The sequence below is a fragment of the Oncorhynchus mykiss genome, chromosome 5, assembly GCF_057628025.1.
Source record: "Oncorhynchus mykiss isolate SJ-2025 chromosome 5, ASM5762802v1, whole genome shotgun sequence".
Classification (NCBI taxonomy): Eukaryota; Metazoa; Chordata; class Actinopteri; order Salmoniformes; family Salmonidae; genus Oncorhynchus; species Oncorhynchus mykiss.
In genome coordinates this window covers 80169355-80188012 of record NC_143026.1, presented here as the reverse complement: position 1 = coordinate 80188012, position 18658 = coordinate 80169355, and the positions used below count along the sequence as shown (strand labels likewise).

At 40.9% G+C, this 18658-nt stretch overlaps 1 protein-coding gene across 3 annotated transcripts in view; it reads right to left on the bottom strand.

Annotated features, from left to right (window-relative positions):
* The window catches only part of LOC110524627 (receptor-type tyrosine-protein phosphatase F), a 385125-nt gene extending 367250 nt beyond the window's left edge, over positions 1-17875 (bottom strand). For all 3 annotated transcript variants that reach the window (XM_090236080.1, XM_090236084.1, XM_090236090.1), the window contains exon 1: positions 17348-17875. The gene's annotated coding sequence lies outside the window, so the exon portion shown is untranslated. The remainder of the gene's footprint in view (positions 1-17347) is intronic.
* Positions 17876-18658: the final 783 nt, after the last annotated feature.

Here is an 18658-nt window from a genome sequence, read left to right as displayed (position 1 = left end):
AACATGGCCAGCAACTCAATATTAGGAAGGTGTTCTTAACGTTTGGTATACTCAGTGTATATGTGACTATCCAACTAAAGTGTGACTGTCAGTTCTGACTGGAAGTGTTTTAGGTAATACAGTACAATAATATACTGATGCAGTATACATGTCTGACCAACAAATGAAGTGTTCAGACAATTTATTAGGAGATACACACTTTCTGAAAAGTGTTATAAATTGCATTTGGTGACCTTGTATTTGATCCAATTCTGTAAAATGTGTTTCCGAAGACACATGACACACAAGAACGCACATGCACGTCTGCACGCGCGCACACACACACACACACACACACACACACACACACACCATGTCAGTTCTAAAAAGCTTCTATAGCACCACAGGAAGACATGATGGAATATTAGATGAAGCAGCTGTGGTTCTCTGATGTATATAAACTTGAGTTTCAATCTCCTGTTCATGTCAATGTCTGTAATAGACCACTATGTCCTGTCTGTCTCCTATTACTAAGGTTATGTCCCAAATGGCACCCTATTCCCTATATAGTGCACTACTTTTGATCAGGGCCCATAGGGAAGCCCATAGGGCTATAGTCAAAAGTAGTGCACTATATATGGAATAGGATGCCATTTAGGACTAACCCGATTGGTCACACACACAAACACTTATCTAGGTCCTGTCAGATGAGAGCACCATCAAACCCCTCGTATAACAGATAGACCATCACCATCGCTGGGTTTGCCTGTCTGTATCCACAATAGCCCCTTAAACTGCAGGCCACAGGTGGTGGATCTGCCCAGCCAGAACACTGATAAATGACAAATATTAAACTCCCAACCCAATGACATCATAGCGTTTATATGTGGGAGATTGACTGAGAGATGGTCAAGCGACGATTGTGGGCAGACAGGCAGACGTGCTCCAGCTCTGATTATACACATCGCACAGGTTCTGTAGCCAACGTAGCCAAGTCTTCCTCTTTTTCTCAGAGAAAACAGTTTGATTTCTAGCCCTCAGGCTACCATTCAAAAGATACAACCCATAATACTGGCGCTACATTGTTTTCTTTATTGCCTGCTTTTCTAACGTCTACCAACCTTGCCAGCAGGCATGCCAGCTAAGTTAGACTAGCTAGCTAATCTAATTTGATTGATAGCCTGAAATGGCTTCTTGGTAGCTAGGTATGAGGTTGGGAGATTGGGTACCTATCTGGGCTAGCTAAAGCCAACTTCATACAGTTAATAGGTGGCTAGTAGTATTACAGAGAAACAACAACTACAAACATTTATAAAACAAAAAATATACGTATATATATATTTTTTATAAACAGGACAAATCTGAGGGCATGACGCCTGAGGCCACAGGGACTTGACTTGTGACTCGACCATTGGTGACAAAAGGGTTTTCTAGCCTTTTAAAATTATCAACTTGGATTAGCTAACACAACGTGCCATTGGAAAACAGTGATGGTTGCTGATAATGGGTCTCTGTACGCCTTTGTAGATATTCCATAAAGAAATCTGCCGTTTCCAGCTACAATAGTCATTTACAACATTAACAATGTCGACACTGTATTTCTGATCAATTTCATGTTGTTTTAATGGACAAAAAAAATTGATTTTCTTTCAAAAACAAGGCCATTTCTAGTTGACGCCAAACTTTTGAAAAGTAGTGTACGTTTTACGGACACAGTATATTTGATATTAGTTATCTTGTTGTTATTAGTTGTTTTTATTCCCAACCTTCAGCTCCATTCAACCCCTCCCATCTATCTCTTAATTTTTCTATTTGCCATATATTTTTCAACTGAGCTGTGATGTTTCACAAAAATTCTGAACCTCTCTATTCTCATAATTTCTACAGATTGTAAATTAAAAATAAAAATTTCTGCTAAAGGTATTATTATATTATTGATCGATTGACTATGACTTTTCAGATCACCCAGCACTGCTATCTGCAGAGTTAGCTCCAGATAAATGTTGCAATTCTTCAGCCATTCCTGGACCTGTGACCAAAAACAAGCTATGTATGGACAGTACAAAAACAAATGATCTAATGATTCTGTCTCTTCGCAGCAAAATCTGCAGAGTTGGGATGGTTGTATCTCCCATTTAAGAGTGCCAAAATGAACACTGGGTCGGTGCCCTGGAGTAAATTATTGCACTATATAGGGAATAGGGTGCCATTTGGGCCGCAAGCTGAGTGTCCTTGTGGCTAGATTACAGAGAGAGAAGACCTCGCAGACAGACTCTAAACAAATGGGTGAGTCATTAGACTCTCATTAGTGTGTCAGACAATCTAATCAGGACCATGGCTTTCTGGACTGGACCTTCCTGAAGGGAAAACAACATGCTCACAAATGGAATCTAAGTAATGTATCCTAAAATGGTTCTGGCAACATACTAGAATGATGAAATTGTTATATTGTAAGAGGTGAACAGTGGATTAAAGACAAATTGACAAACATTTTCTTTCCATTTTAGATAAATCTTACATTCTATTATTTTCATACTGCAAATCTAAGATAATAGCAGGAGGCATATTTTGATAAATTAGATATTGACATTCCTCTGTCTCTGTTGTGCAGAACAAAACATGTGAGTGATTTATAACTAGCACTGGAGCAGCTACAATAAATGTCTCTGTTAGATCCATGTGGTTGCCACAGCTGCCACGTTCAACTGTCAAAAATATGAGGTGCAGTTCTAAAAGTCCCCACTTGTGTGTCTATTAGCATACAGCCAGCTCATTTGGCGTGCTCTGTTTCTGGATTCCGTCCTGTATTGATAGTATGAGGTACCACATGGTAGGTAGCACAAATCTCTGGCAAGGAATAGAAAATGATGCTCACGAAGAAAAAGAAAACATCTATTTGTGCTAAACTGCTAACCCTTCACAGTGGAATCTAAAGGCTGGGTAGTAAATTGGAAGATTGCTTGGCCCTAGTGGCACCCTATTCCCTTTATAGTGCACTAATTTTGACCAAATCCCTATGGAAGGGTACCATTTGGGACACAATCTAAATGGGATGTTGTCGAAGGCAGTGGTGAAGTTCCTCACATCCAAAAGGCCCACTGTAAATGTCGCTACAACATTCACATTCAGTACAATACAATACAGGCCTGAAGCGCAGCTAGCTTTTACTCCGATGCCATTGACACTTTCACATTGGGGTGCTTGTTAGTCCTGTAGATCCATAAGGTACAGATAGAGAGCCCTTGACAGTTGACAGTATTGAAAAATGTCATAATAATCAAAACTAGGGATGTACGATATATCGGTGAACATATTGGAATCGGACGATATTAGCTAAAAATGCCAACATCGGCCCGATGTCTAATTTAACGCTGATGCTAAAAACCGTTGTGAAAGCTGCCGTGCATAACTATATAACGTAGGTACATGACGTAATAACGCCACGTAAAATGTTGTGCTACACGTGCAACACAGCATCCCTAACCTAGCCCAAAATGTCTGCTGTGTGGATCGAGCAGTCAACAAGTTGAGCAATAATTTGAAAGAGTAAGAACATTTCAGCGAGACAACTCATAGGCAAAATCCATTAAAGCCAAGATAATGGAATTAATTTCCCTTGACAATCAAACGTTCTCTGTCGTGGGTGATGTTGGCTTTCACCGACTGGTCGAGCACCGGTACACAATACCAAGTGCGCTTTTTTTCAGATGTTGCCCTACCGGAGTTACACAGTAATAGCGTCACTGCCATTAGCTTCACGACATACATACTATGGAACGCCGTTTGGGTCTTTGAGTGTCAAAACAAATACAGTAGCACTGTCAAAGCTGTACAAAAAAGTCTGCAAACAACCAAACACCGGCCACGCATTATGTGTTTACAATAACGCGTTGGTAATAAAGGATCACTTGTTCGATCGCAACTTCTGGGGTCTAGGTAGCACCAATACAACCAGCCTGAAAACAATGACCAGTAGAAACTGCAGTCATTTTCATTATTCTTTGCAATGATTTAGGAATCCTTGTGAGTAAGTATTAGCTAGGTTGCCACTTGTTGTTCTCCTATTGAAATTGAACTTCAGTTCATGAAAAGCTAACGTTATAAGCAGCCAGCTAGCTTTATCTGGCTAGTGAGGCTCGACCAGACTGAGTTATGTGTTGTGAAGCTGGCCACAACAAGTATTTGGCACAATAGTGGAATTTGCGGTTTGCCTTCAAAATAAAAGTATGACATTGACAGTGATGCAAATTAATACAAATAGTAGAATTATGCCATACTTTTATTTTGAAGGCTAACTGCAAGTCCACTATTGTGGCTAATCCTTATTGTGGCTAGCTTCACATAGATAGGTCCGACCACCATTAATCAAATAAGAACTGTCTTATAAATTAGGGTTATTTTAGATGATGACACCTAGCTATATAGTTAGCTAGCTAACTATAGCTACTGAAACAGATTATGTCGTTTTTCTATGTTTTTGGGGAAGAACATTGTTTGCATTCATGAGTTAGCTAGCTTCTTTTATGACCAGCACTGTAGGTGCGAGAGACAACTTTACCAGCATTATAGCATATGTATCGATGAATCGTTGTGACATATGAAATACGAGTGATAGTGTAATCAATGTGCAATAACTACATAAAGAATGTATGAACGCGTTAAATTATTATGTGACGTGCAGTCATAATCAGATTTTGATTGGTCAACGAGCTTATTTGACACATCAAATAGTGTTATTTGACACATGTCTTTTTTGACATGCAAAGACCCAAACGGCGTTCCATAGAAATCCTGGTTGAGAATGAAACGACTGAAGAAATTAACAACGAAACAACACAGAAAGTAAGTGAGAAATTGTTTTTGATTAAGCTTTAATAGTAATGGTGACATACGTAAATGCCAACAAAATATTGCTTTGGTCAGTGTGGTGTGGTGTGTGTAACCTTTATTTAACTTGGCAAGTCAGTTAAGAACAAATTCTTATTTACAATGACAGCCTACCCCGGCCAAACCCGTTCGACACTGGGCCAATTGTGCGCCGCCTGATGGGAATCCCAATCACGGCCGGATGTGATAGATGTGATAGAACCTGGATTCGAACCTCTTGCACTGAGATGCAGTGCCTTAGACTGCTGTGTCCATGTGTGTGTTAACTATTTAACTGTACTAGAATTCTTAAAAGGCCGCTAACATTTTAAATATTGGTTATAGGTATGGTTTTTTGGGGGGAAAATATTGGATATCGGTATCGGCCAAAAATGTATTATCGGTGCATCACTAAACAAAACCATTGTTGGATGAAGTGTCAAAACATTTAATCCATGTCGCATTGGCACAAGTCAAACCACAAGATATATACTGAGTGTACAAAACATTAGGAACACCTGCTCTTTCCATGACATAGATTGACCAGGTGAATCCAGGTGAAAGCTATGATCCCTTATTGATGTCACCTGTTAAATCCACTTCAATCAGTGTAGATGAAGGGGAGGAGACAGGTTAAAGAAGGATTTTTAAGCCTTGAGACAATTGAGACATGGATTGTGTGTGTGCCATTCACATGGCAAATGGGCAAGACAAAAGTTGTAAGTGCCTTTAAACTGGGTATGGTAGTAGGTGCCAGGCGCATTGATTTGAGTGTGTCAAGAACTGCAAACATGCTGGGTCTTTCACGCTGAACAGTTTCCTGTGTGTATCAAGAATGTTCCACAACCCAAAGGACATCCAGCCAACTTGACGCAAATGTTGGAAGCATTGGAGTCAACATGGGCCAGCATCCCAGTAGAACGCTTTTGACACCTTGTAGAGTCCATGCCCCCAACGAATTGAGGCTGTTCTTAGAGCAAAGGGGGTGCAACTCAATATTTTTTGTACACTCAGTTGTATACATGACATTTAGTGGATGCGTTTATACAAAGCCTATGGACACAAGACACCTGCCTTTATTTTTTCCTTCTCATAAAGTGGAGATAAAGTATTTCACTTGATTATTACCAAAGTATATTCTAATGGGAGATGGATAGGACTCTAGATAAGTGCTCTTCTAAATAAACATCAATGTGAAATGAAGCGTTAAATTGCAATTTAGAACAGCAGTATGCTTTTATCTGTTTCCTCTCGGATGTTAATTACACACTGTGGTCTCCCAGGGAAGACAGCGGTTAGTTAGTTCCTCATTTTATCTAACCATTTAAACACATGTTAACCATCTTCAAGTATTGACACAACGAAACAAAACTGACAGTTCTGTATTCACAGATGGAATAGGATTATGTTGCAATTAAAATCAAATCTCCTTTTTTATTTGTCCCATGCTTTGTAAACAATAGGTATAGACTAACAGTGAAACGCTTACTTATGGGCCCTTCCTAACAATGCGAGAACGAACGAAAATAATAATAGAAATAATAGAAAAGAAAAACAGGTAATAAAGTAATAATAGATACACAATGAGTAACGATAACTTGGTTATATACAAGAGGTACCAGTACAGAGTCTATGTGCAGGGGTATGAGGTAATAACTTGGCTATATACAAGAGGTACCAGTACAGAGTCTATGTGCAGGGGTATGAGGTAATAACTTGGCTATATACAAGAGGTACCAGTACAGAGTCTATGTGCAGGGGTATGAGGTAATAACTTGGCTATATACAAGAGGTACCAGTACAGAGTCTATGTGCAGGGGTACGAGGTCATAACTTGGCTATATACAAGAGGTACCAGTACAGAGTCTATGTGCAGGGGTACGAGGTCATAACTTGGCTATATACAAGAGGTACCAGTACAGAGTCTATGTGCAGGGGTACGAGGTCATAACTTGGCTATATACAAGAGGTACCAGTACAGAGTCTATGTGCAGGGGTACGAGGTCATAACTTGGCTATATACAAGAGGTACCAGTACAGAGTCAATGTGCAGGGGTATGAGGTAATAACTTGGTTATATACAAGAGGTACCAGTACAGAGTCTATGTGCAGGGGTATGAGGTAATAACTTGGCTATATACAAGAGGTACCAGTACAGAGTCTATGTGCAGGGGTATGAGGTAATAACTTGGTTATATACAAGAGGTACCAGTACAGAGTATATGTGCAGGGGTATGAGGTAATAACTTGGTTATATACAAGAGGTACCAGTACAGAGTCTATGTGCAGGGGTACGAGGTAATAACTTGGTTATATACAAGAGGTACCAGTACAGAGTCTATGTGCAGGGGTATGAGGTAATAACTTGGTTATATACAAGAGGTACCAGTACAGAGTCTATGTGCAGGGGTATGAGGTAATAACTTGGCTATATACAAGAGGTACCAGTACAGAGTCTATGTGCAGGGGTATGAGGTAATAACTTGGCTATATACAAGAGGTACCAGTACAGAGTCTATGTGCAGGGGTACGAGGTCATTGAGGTAGATATGTACAAACAACTAGGAATAAAGTGACAGATAATAAACAGTAGCAGCAGCGTATGTGATGAGTCAAAAATGTTAGGGCAAAAATGGTCAATGCAGATTGTTCGGGTAGGTATTTGGTTAACTATTTAACAAACTATTTAGTAGTCTTATGACTTAGGGGTAGAAGCTGTTCAGGGTCCTGCTGGTTCCAGACTTGGTACATTGGTACTGCTTGCCATGCAGTAGCAGAGTAGCAGTCTATGACTTTGGTGGCTGGAGTCTTTGACAATTTTTAGGGCTTTCCTCTGACACCGCCTGGTATATTTCTGGTCCTGGATGGTAGGGAGCTCGGCCACAGTGATGTTCTGGGCCGTCCACACTACCCTCTGTAGCACCTTGCAGTCGGATGCCAAGCAGTTACCATACCAAGCAGTGATGTAGTCACTCAAGATGCTCTCAATGGTGCAGTTGGAGAACTCTTTGAGGATCTGAGGGCCCATGACAAATCTTTTCAGCCTCCCGAGGGGGAAGACACACTGTTGTGCCCTCTTCACGACTGTGTTGGTGTGTTTGGACCATCATAAATCCATAGTGGACACTGAGGAACTTGAAGCTCTCGACCTGCTCCACTACAGCTCTGCCAATGTGAATGGGGGCGTGCTTGGCCCACAATTTCCTCTAGTCCATGATCAGCTCCTTTGTCTTGCTGATGTTGAGTGAGAGGCTGTTGTCCTGGCAACACAAGTCTCTGACCTACTCAATATAGGCTGTCTCATTATCGTCGGTGATCAGGCCTACCACGGTTATGTCGTCTGCAAACTTGATGGTGTTAGAGTCGCGTGTAGTCGTGGGTGAACAGGGAGTACAGGAGGGGACTAAGCACGCGCTCCCGAGGGTGCCTGTTTATGACAAATTTGTTCTTAATGTAAAAAGTTGATGTGTTTTATTGTACATGAACAATTCTAGGCCTACACAAATTATTTGAACAGCTTTCACAGTTGATGATAATTTTATAATTTTACAGTGCTGATGAATTACATGTAGGGTTGCAAAGGGTTGGAAACTTTTCAGTAAATTTCCAGAATTTTTCCGGAATTCTTCAATGGCAAGTTAAGGCCGGGAATTTGGAGAATTTTGCTTAAATTCTTCAAAAAAAGTTAGCTTATAACAGTGAACCTTTTTTTTGTAGCATACACATTCTTGGTCTTGTGGCATATTTTAGTTAAACTCTCCCCAATTCAATGGAATTGCAGTCCTCTGCATGCACAGTGCATTCTTCCATCACATGTACAGCTGATTCTCAAGATCTTGCACACTAATGAGATGCTACTGAGCCCACACTACTACACTGTCTGAGCCAAGGACTACATGCTTTCTGGTAAGTTGTGATTACAATAATGGGTTGGGTGAATATATTTTATATGGCATACATGATTTTTTGTTAACTAGTAAATAGTAGCCTAGAGCAAAGTGTGTTTAAATCATTTCTAACTTGTTAACAATTTCTGCTAGTTAGTTCTTGCTACCATGTGAGTTTTTAGCTTGCTTGAGCTTGCTAACTGAGAAGTGTTAATTTACTTGTTTCAATATATGTTTCTTTTTAAAACATTTATCTTACAAATGAGATGTTAAATCTAACTGCTTAACTATTTATCTGTACATGGAATTGTATTTTGGTTTTTTAAACTTTTTTTTATTTTAATCTTTACAGGAAAATGCCACGGGCACTATCTGATGTGTGGAGACATTTCACAGCAGCTAATAAAGAAGGAAAAGCTGTGTACATTTGCAAATACTGTGCCAAATCAAACGTGAAGAATGAAACAAAGACGCAGAATCGTCTGGCCAAGTGCATAAAGTTCCCTCAGTGCTCACAACAAGCAAACTTCTATTCGATGTGAAAATGATGAAACAGACACCTTATCGATAGCAACAGCTTATGGTCCTCAAGGAATCATACGTTTTTTTGACTCAATGGACGAACATAGTCAGAGAAATGCGAATGAATGTCTTGCTCGAGCTGCGTATTCAACTGGTTCACCTCTGATGCTCACAGACAATGTGTATTGGAAGAGATATCTGAATGTTCTTTGCCCAGCATACACCCCTCCAACCAGACATACTTTATCTACTAATTTTCTGGATGCAGAGTTCAACAGAGTTCAAGTGAAGGTCAAGCAAATCATAGAGAAAGTAGACTGTACTGCAATCATCTCTGATGGGTGGTCTGATGAGCAGCACACCCATTGTCTGTGCTGCTCATGCATTGAATCTGCTCCTCAAGGACATCATGGCACTGAAATCAATGGATACACTCTACAAGAGAGCCAAGGAAATGGTTAGGTATGTGAAGGGTCATCAAGTTATAGCAGCAATCTACCTGATGGATGATGTATTTTGGGAGAGAATGGTAAGCAGCCTGAAACTCCTGAAACCTATAGCAGTAGCCATTGCACAGATTGAGGGAGACAATGCTATCCTGTCTGATGTTCAGACTCTGCTTGCAGATGTCAGAGAAGAAATCCGCACTGCCCTGCCCACTTCACTGTTTTTACTGTTGCTCCAAGCAGAGGAAACTGCAGTTCTGAAATACATCAAAAAGCGGGGCCCATGTAGAACCCCAAGTATGCTGGCAAGAGTATCCTGTCTGGTGCAGAGATCAACAAGGCCTATGGTGTCATCACTACCATGTCTCGCCACCTTGGCCTGGATGAGGGTAAGGTTCTTGGCAGTCTGGCGAAGTACACTTCCAAGCAAGGGCTTTGGGATGGAGATGCAATATGGCAGTCGTGCCAACATATCTCATCAGCCACCTGGTGGAAGGGACTTTGTGGATCTGAGGCTATTTCCCCTGTTGCCTCCATCATCCTCTAAATCCCACCAACATCAGCCGCCTCAAAGCGCAACTGGTCCTTGTTTGGGAACACACATAAAAGCACGGAAAAGGCTGACCAATACAAGTGTTGAAAAATTGGTGGCCATCCTGGCAAATTTTAGGCTTTTTGAGCCTGACAACGAGCCATCCTCAACAAGGTTGGACATTGATAGTGAAGATGAGGCCTCAGAGTCTGATGTCCAAGAGGTGGATATTGAGGAGGTCCAGGGAGAAGACATGGAAGCCTGAGAGGAAGTCAACCAAAGATTTAGTTTCTAGACTAACATTTTACAGATGTATGTTGAAAACGTTTTTGGAAGATGCAATGTATCATTGGGGATCATTCAATATTCCCTTTCTTTTGTTGTTCAGTAAAATCATCCCATGTGAATAGTCAACTCATTTAATTAAAGTTCAATTCATAAATAAAATGTTATTTTATTTCTATTGGAAGAATTTAATCATTTGTAATTATTTCTACTTATGATGGGGTAAAATGTTTATGTTTCTGTCTCCATATGATGTGGTAAATATATCCAATTTAAAAAAACATCTACATTTAAATGGCATTGATATACATTTGCACATATATCCATTAATTCCCATACTGTTTAGCTGTAAGCTATTCTTCATAGGCAATGCTCTTGTTGGAGAATAATAAATGTGTTGTTTCTACAAGCAAATAAGGGAGAATAAGTAAGAATAAGTGTACTACCCTGTAAACTGAGGCATTTCTGGCAGTTGGGGCCTGACAGCAGACTGTTTTTTTAGAAAGCCAGTGTTATTAATTGATGATATGCAGTGTGTGTGTGTCTGTCTGTCTGTCTGTCTGTCTGTCTGTCTGTCTGTCTGTCTGTGTGTGTGTGTGTCTGTGTCTCTCTCTCTCTCTCTCTCTCTCTCTCTCTCTCTCTCTCTCTCTATGTCTGTCTGTGCTCAATAAGGTGATTCCTGCCTACTTGCAGAAGGACTGACAGGCGGGTGGTAAAACAGAGAATAGAATGACAGACCTGCCTAGTTATAAGGCTTCGCTGCAGCAACTTTTATAAAGTAACATGAGAGGAGGGCAGGAAAATCAACTGAATCAACAACATGTCAACCATCCTACTCTATGCTCTACATCCTAAAACAGCCCTGCAGGTTGAACAATGCATTACCTTTTGACGGCTCGATGATCAAAAGAAATCCCAACATTTCGACAACTCAAAAGCTTCCGCTGTTAAAACATTTAAAATGTCATAACTAAAAGTACAAAGTATAGGAGTCCCCCTCTTCATCCTTCTCCTCCTTCAGCTGACAGTGTTTCACTTCAAAGTGCAGAAATTGTCTTCTCAACAGGTGGGATGAAGTCAGAAAGCAATGCAGCATATGCTGCTATACACACAAAATATAGCCAGTCTGTTTGTGCCATCATGCCAAATTCTCCTCACTCATTTTCATACCAAAAACCGCAGTGGAGTTAAGAGCACAAACAGATGTGGCAACAGGCTACCAAAAAGGTTCAAATAAAATGTAATTAAAATAAATGTGTTGAATTGAATAGAAAACACTATTGGATATTGTTGTGACACAGTGATCCCAATTTATTTAGAATTATTTCCATCTATTACCCACAGGCCTCGCAATCACAAAGCGAACAGTTTTAATGAAGTGTATTCTGTTTAATAACGTTTACATTATTCAAATATATCCACTAACATCCCATCCTGAGAACACAGACAGAAAACAAAGTGGCAGACCACATACAAAGTGTAGTGTTAGATACAGGGCCAATTGCCTTGGTATCACTGCGGGGGAATCATACCCTTTAGGGATGAGTCCCAAACAGCACCCTATTCCCTATACAGTGCACACCACATAGCAAATACAGTGCCATTTGGGACACAGTTAAGTCTGTGGTTGTGGATGATAGGATCTTGTCCTTAACGTGTGACGAGATGAAACAAAAACATTGACAGCCAGACCCTGAAGCCTATTCCTGGCCGAACAGCAAACAATGGACCGGTGTAATTGAAAACCCAGAGCAACTATGTTGCTGTTCCATTGTGGGGAAATGAAGGATATAGAAACCCTGGACTGTTCTTCAAATAGGTCAATCAGCAGATGGACAATACATTGACAACCCAGTGACACACTGCATGTTCCGGTCCCTTCTTGGGGACAGACACAGAGAGAACAGCAAACACTGCCTGGGCTTGGACACTACAGCTCGCACCCTGTTGTTATTGTTGTTTCAACCATCCATCTCCAGTCCACACAACACAGGGGCTGCTTCCCAAATGGCACCATATTCTCTTTATAGTGCACTACTTTTTACTAGGGCCCATAGACATCTGGTAAAAAAAAGCAGTGCACTTTGTAGGGAATAGGGCGCTGTTTGGGACGCATAGAGTATAAATGTCTAATTCCAGTTCAGCCATGATAAGCCTGGACAGCTACCAAGCAGAGAACCCGGTCCACTGCGGCTAAGCAAATAATGATTTCGATATGAGGCAGACCGAGTATCAAAATCTATTTTAATATTGACTTGGGGAGTTGCACCATGGAGTGAGTTCTTTAAAGATGCAATATGCCCTCAAGTGAAATATCAATATTAGACTTGCAAAGCGTGGAATTGTAGGTACTATGCATATGGAATGTATGCTGACTATCGTTTTAAATGTCAAAGTAGATCCGTTTCTGTCTATTGAACTTCAAAGCAAAACATTCACACAGTCAATATCAACATGACTATAGAACCCAGGGAGACTGTGAACCATTGGATGTATCAGTCAAAAAAAGCAACACATTTTGCCATGGGATGTACAAAACATTAAGAACACCTGCTCTTTCCATGACAGACTGACCAGGTGAATTCAGGTGAAAGCGATGATCCTTGATTGATGTCACCTGTTCAATTCACTTCAATCAGTGTAGATGAAGGGGAGGCGACAGATTAAAGAATGATTTTTAAGCCTTGAGAATATTTTATGGTAGTAGATGCCAGAAACTCCGGTTTGTGTCAAGAACTCCATCACCGCTGAGTTTTTCACACTCAACAATTTCCCATGTGTATCAAGAATGGTCCACCACCCAAAGGACATCCAGCCAACTTGACACAACTGTGGGAAGCAATGAAGTCCAAGTGGTTTTATAATGCAACCACCACTGATACTAACTGGTTGGGGGCCAGCAGCATACCACCCTGCATCCCACTGCTGACTTGCTTCTGAAGCTAAGCAGTGTTGGTCCTGGTAAGTCCCTGGATGGGAGACCAGATGCTGCTGGAAGTGGTGTTCAAGGGCCAGTAGGAGTCACCCTTTACTCTGGTCAACAAAATGATCCCAGTACTGCAATTAGGGACCTTACCCTGTTTTATTCAAACTTTTATTTAACTAGGCAAGTGAGTTAAGAACAAATTCTTATTTTCAATGACACCTTAGGAACAGTGTGTTAACTGCCTTGTTCAGGTGCAGAATGACAGACTTTGACCTTGACAGCTCAGGGATTAGATCTAACAACCTTTTGGTTACTAGTTCAACACTCTAACCACCAAGCTACCTGCCACCTGTGTAAGGTGCCATCTTTCAGACGGGATGTTAAATGGGTGTCCTGAATCTGTGGTCACTAAAGATTCAATGGCACTTATCGTAAGAGTAAGGGTGTTAACCCTGGTGTCTTGGCTAAATTCCCAATCTAACCCTCATGCCATCACAGTCACCTAATCATCCCCAGTTTGCAATTGGCTCATTCATCTCCTCTCCCCTGTAACTATTCCCCAGGTCGATGCTGTAAATGAGAACGTGTTCTCAGTCAACTTACCTGGTAAAATAAAAAAAAATAAGAATTCTCTGATGCGGAGCTAGTTGCTCCACCCCATCAGCATTCTGTAGCTAACTGCTACAGCAACACTACGTCACCGTGCCCTGGCTGGTTGTAGCGTGCTGAGAAAGGAGGGACAAAATATACTGGTCCTCCCCACTAATATGTTTACCATAGCACTCATCCCCGAAATGACACACAATTTTTGAATGTAGAAAGCACGAGTGAACATGGGCACAGAGTCAGGGCCCCAAAGAGAGAGAGACAGAGAGGGAGAGGAAGGGAAGGGAGGGTAGAAAAAAAGAGGAATGGAGAGAGAGAGAGAGAGAGAGAGAGAGAAAGCGAAAGAGAGGGCGGGAGGGAGGGAGGGAGAGAGCAAAAGAGAGGATTGGGAGAGAGTGATCTGGGTTTGAAAGGAAGGGAAGCGGGGTCCACTGTGAGAACAACAGATTAGACAGAGAGAACTGGAGAGTATGGAGATGAGAGTGGTTACAACAGAGGAATAGAGAGAGAGACTTGAAGAGCGTGTGGAGAGATTGTAGAGATGAGTGGTTACAACAGAGGAATAGAGAGAGAGACTTGAAGAGTGTGTGGAGAGATTGTAGAGATGAGTGGTTACAACAGAGGAATAGAGAGAGAGACTTGAAGAGTGTGTGGAGAGATTGTAGAGATGAGTGGTTACAACAGAGGAATAGAGAGAGAGACTTGAAGAGTGTGTGGAGAGATTGTAGAGATGAGTGGTTACAACGCTGGTAATTATGGTCTGTCAGGCAGCAGTATATGCCTTTGTTTACCAGTGAGGGCTCAGCATCACCAACCGGGCCAGCCACTCATTAGCTGAAGGCAGAGGCACAAACAGATGCACTGGCCACATCACTCCACAGCCTAGCTGTCTCTAATAAGACGCACTCTATCACACACACTACATATGGCACGGCGATAGGTAGCCAGGTGGTTAGAACGTTGGACCAGATCAAATCCCTGAGCTGACAAGGTACAAATCTGTTGTTCTGCCCCTGAACAAGGCAGTTAACCCACTGTTCCTAGGGTGTCATTGGAAATAAGAATTTGTTCTTAACTGACTTGCCCAGTTAAATAAGTATTCCATTGCTTGCTCTACCCCCCTTCTCTCTCACACAGAGCAACAGACTCCTCTCAAATACAATATTAGATTCTATATCCCGCCGCACCTCTCTCGTTCAGAGGGGTTGGGTTAAATGCAGAAGACACATTTCAGTTGTACAACTTGCTAGGTCATCCCCTTTTGCATAGAATACAGTCAATGCTATTCTAATGTATGCAGTGAAGTCAATCCTCATGAATCTACATACTACATACAACTCAATAGTCCTTTAAAGGACAAATGCAAATAATTAGTCAGAAATATCCATACCATTGGTGACAAATTATCATGAGAGATTTAACATGAAATGTAATTTATTAAGAGCAAACCATTTTTTTAAGTGCTCCCTTATGAATATACCAAGCAAAGACCGATTTTAAGAAGACTATACATGTATTTAGATTTACATCATTGTTCATTCTAAATGTGAGTGTACTTTGAAATAAAGGGGCACTGGGATTCCTACTTAAGAGCATTGGGAGAAGACACAGCTCCTGAAATTAGATTTGAATTACTCAGTCAATGAAATCACACTGGGCATAGACATCAATTCAAGGTCTAATCCACGTTGGTTCAACGAAATTACGAGGAAACAACGTTGATTCAACCAGTGTGTTACCAGTGGGATAGTAAAAGCCAAATACCAAAATTCAGGAATTACTAGAAATTCAAATTGGTATTTAGTTTAAAAAAAGTTATATATTATTATCATTAGTAGTAGTATTTGTATTACTATACGTATTATTATAATTATAATTATAATAATTATAATGCGACAATAATGGAATTGCATTTTTACAACGTTTACAATTAAACACGTATAAGGCTAAATTAATGCAAAATGATTGATGCACGCTATAGCGAGTCGAACGCATCCTCTTATATTGTAATGGTTCTGTATAAAGGACTAGTCAGGTGTCCTAAATCACGCAGACAGCACAGAAACAGAGCGAGGACGAGTTGGATTCAAAGGCGAATGAATAAGGAGAATGAATGCGTCAAACCCAATAGATTATGTTGCACTCTCCTCCTCAACTCCAATCTCTCTCCCCAGAGAGACTTGCTGTGTGTTATTTCTGCTGTGTGGAACCACTGGCTGTTTTCAAATGATGGGAAAAGTATATTTGAAAATGAGCAAGGCAAAGCATGTACTCTGAACTGCTCTAAAAACCTAGATTTTATTCTACACAAATGATAGCGGGGAAGAGCCAGGCCAATAGACTCCAACATTGATGACATCATTTTGTGGCTTTGGAAATAATGCATAATGTGGATTGATGAGAAATAACTGACATTTATTTATTTAGCGCCATTGACACCTGCATCTCCATATTCGCATGTTCCACATATAATGTGATAAATAAAGCACGACAGTCAGGCTTTCATCCATAGTTTTCAAACAATCTGAAATAGATCGGCGCGTAGCCTAACCATCCGTTTCATCACCAACACCAGTCTGCGCAGACCCTTGTTTCTATTGGTCCATAAACAACTAATTTGCTGACTGTGGACGCCGGATTTGTGGGCTATAATAATGACCTTCACGTAGTCTATGCATTATGGCTTAAGATTTTACAATTATATAAATTAGTATCTTATAGGTAGCCTATCCAACTGCAAGTTCGATACATATGCCAAGTATTGTGCAAACAACTAGGATAATATAAAACGGAATTGTTCAAATAATTTATATGCCCCATGTTGAGGCAACGTATACAAAGATTGTAATGCTCGTGCTTGGTTAATTGACCTTCTCTCTCCACATCATGTAATTCACCAAACATGTTTGTCTATGTAACAGGTTCCACGGGTGATCAGAGCAGAGCGCGGCTTGACAGGTGCTCCTGCCTGCGACTTGCCCGTGAGGCGTGCATACAGCCGTATTGATCTCGAACAAGCTCTAAATCAATGGACATTTGAATGCATGTCATGAAGTAGCCAGAAAAACAATATCCTGCTCATACTGACCACATAACTTTTCAACGTGACGAAATGATGCTTTATCGATAACCAGCCTACACCACAAACCAGTGGTCATCATTAGCCTATCAACAAGATGCAGTTTCGCCTCAGCATCAGTTCCATACTACCCGGTCCATGCCACTCCAACAAATCATGTGATAGATCATTTCAAACACCCCAACCAATGTCAGTTGAATATGAAAAGCGAGAACTCACCCTCGAGGTCCCCTGGTCGTTGGCATTTCGGTTTTAGCAAATAGCAACCACTTGCTTCTCCCGACCACTTCAGAAAGAGTACAATTCCTTTCCTTCTCAGCCCAGCCGTCCAGCTCACTCTATTCCGGGTATGCGTCCTCTCCGTAATAAACTATACCATGAATCATTTCAAGTATAATCCTTGACATGTATAGGACCTTGGTGGACAGTTCTGCTAAATTAGACCATATATTTTACAAGTATAGCAGCAATGTTGTCCAAATGTCTCCTCTCCTCTCAGTAGCTCACCCGCTGTTCCTCGCGCAGTGACTGTAGCGCTCATGAACGCACAATAATCCCCCTCTCTCTTGCTCGCGCGTAGCGTTCTGCTTTGCTCTCACACACAGGTTGTCCGCCGGCATTCTCGGGCTTTGTCGGATATGGTCGGTCATTTACGGCAGGGTTTCCCAAACTCGAACACCCCACATTATATCGGACCTTTTGGTGTAATGGTTAAGGTGTTGTTAAGGTGTCGGCTTGACGGTCACTGGACCTGCGTCCAAGTCCCAGTCGGGGCTACTCCCTGGACTCGCTACATTAGTGTCAGAAGTTGAATGGCGCAAGTGAGGCCATCGGAGAGGCAAGTACAGGTAAGAGACTTGGTGTAGAGAAGCGTGGGGACATGGTCTCAATAAGAAACAGGGTAACGTAGCGACCTTTACCCAACACATAGTGGAGCTAAAAAGTACACTTTTAATAATTTTAGTAATGTCCTGCAATAATTGTTTTTTTGTCATGGGGTAGAGAGAAAATGTTGCAGTTTTAAAACTAATTTCATACAATACTACCCATTGTGCAGAAAATGTGTTTCCGTTTTTAAAACTAATTTCCTGCTATTCTACACATTTTTGCCATAGGATGGAGAGAACCTTTGTCCGTTTCTAAAGAGGCACTATGCAGAAATCGCTTGCCATTTCCTGGTTGAAATTTGTTTTAGAGTTTGCCTAATTTCAGTGTGACAAAATAATGACAAAATATGTTACAAAACAAACAGGTACAGTGTAGAGAATGATTGTACCAACTAAACTGCTGTGAAATATATTTTACATAACCCAAACTGTAGTATTTTCAGCTGTTTGAAGCTGGTATACAAAACCGAAAGTAAAAGATGCAAAAACTAAACTTAAAAATGGGAAGTATAGAAATAGCACACATAGAGCAGATGTACTGTTTCTTAGACTTGCTTTCAATGGGAATGACAGATCTATAACTCACATTTCTATCAGAGTTTTGTCAGGTTGCCCAAAAAGGTACATATTGCAGCTTTAAAAC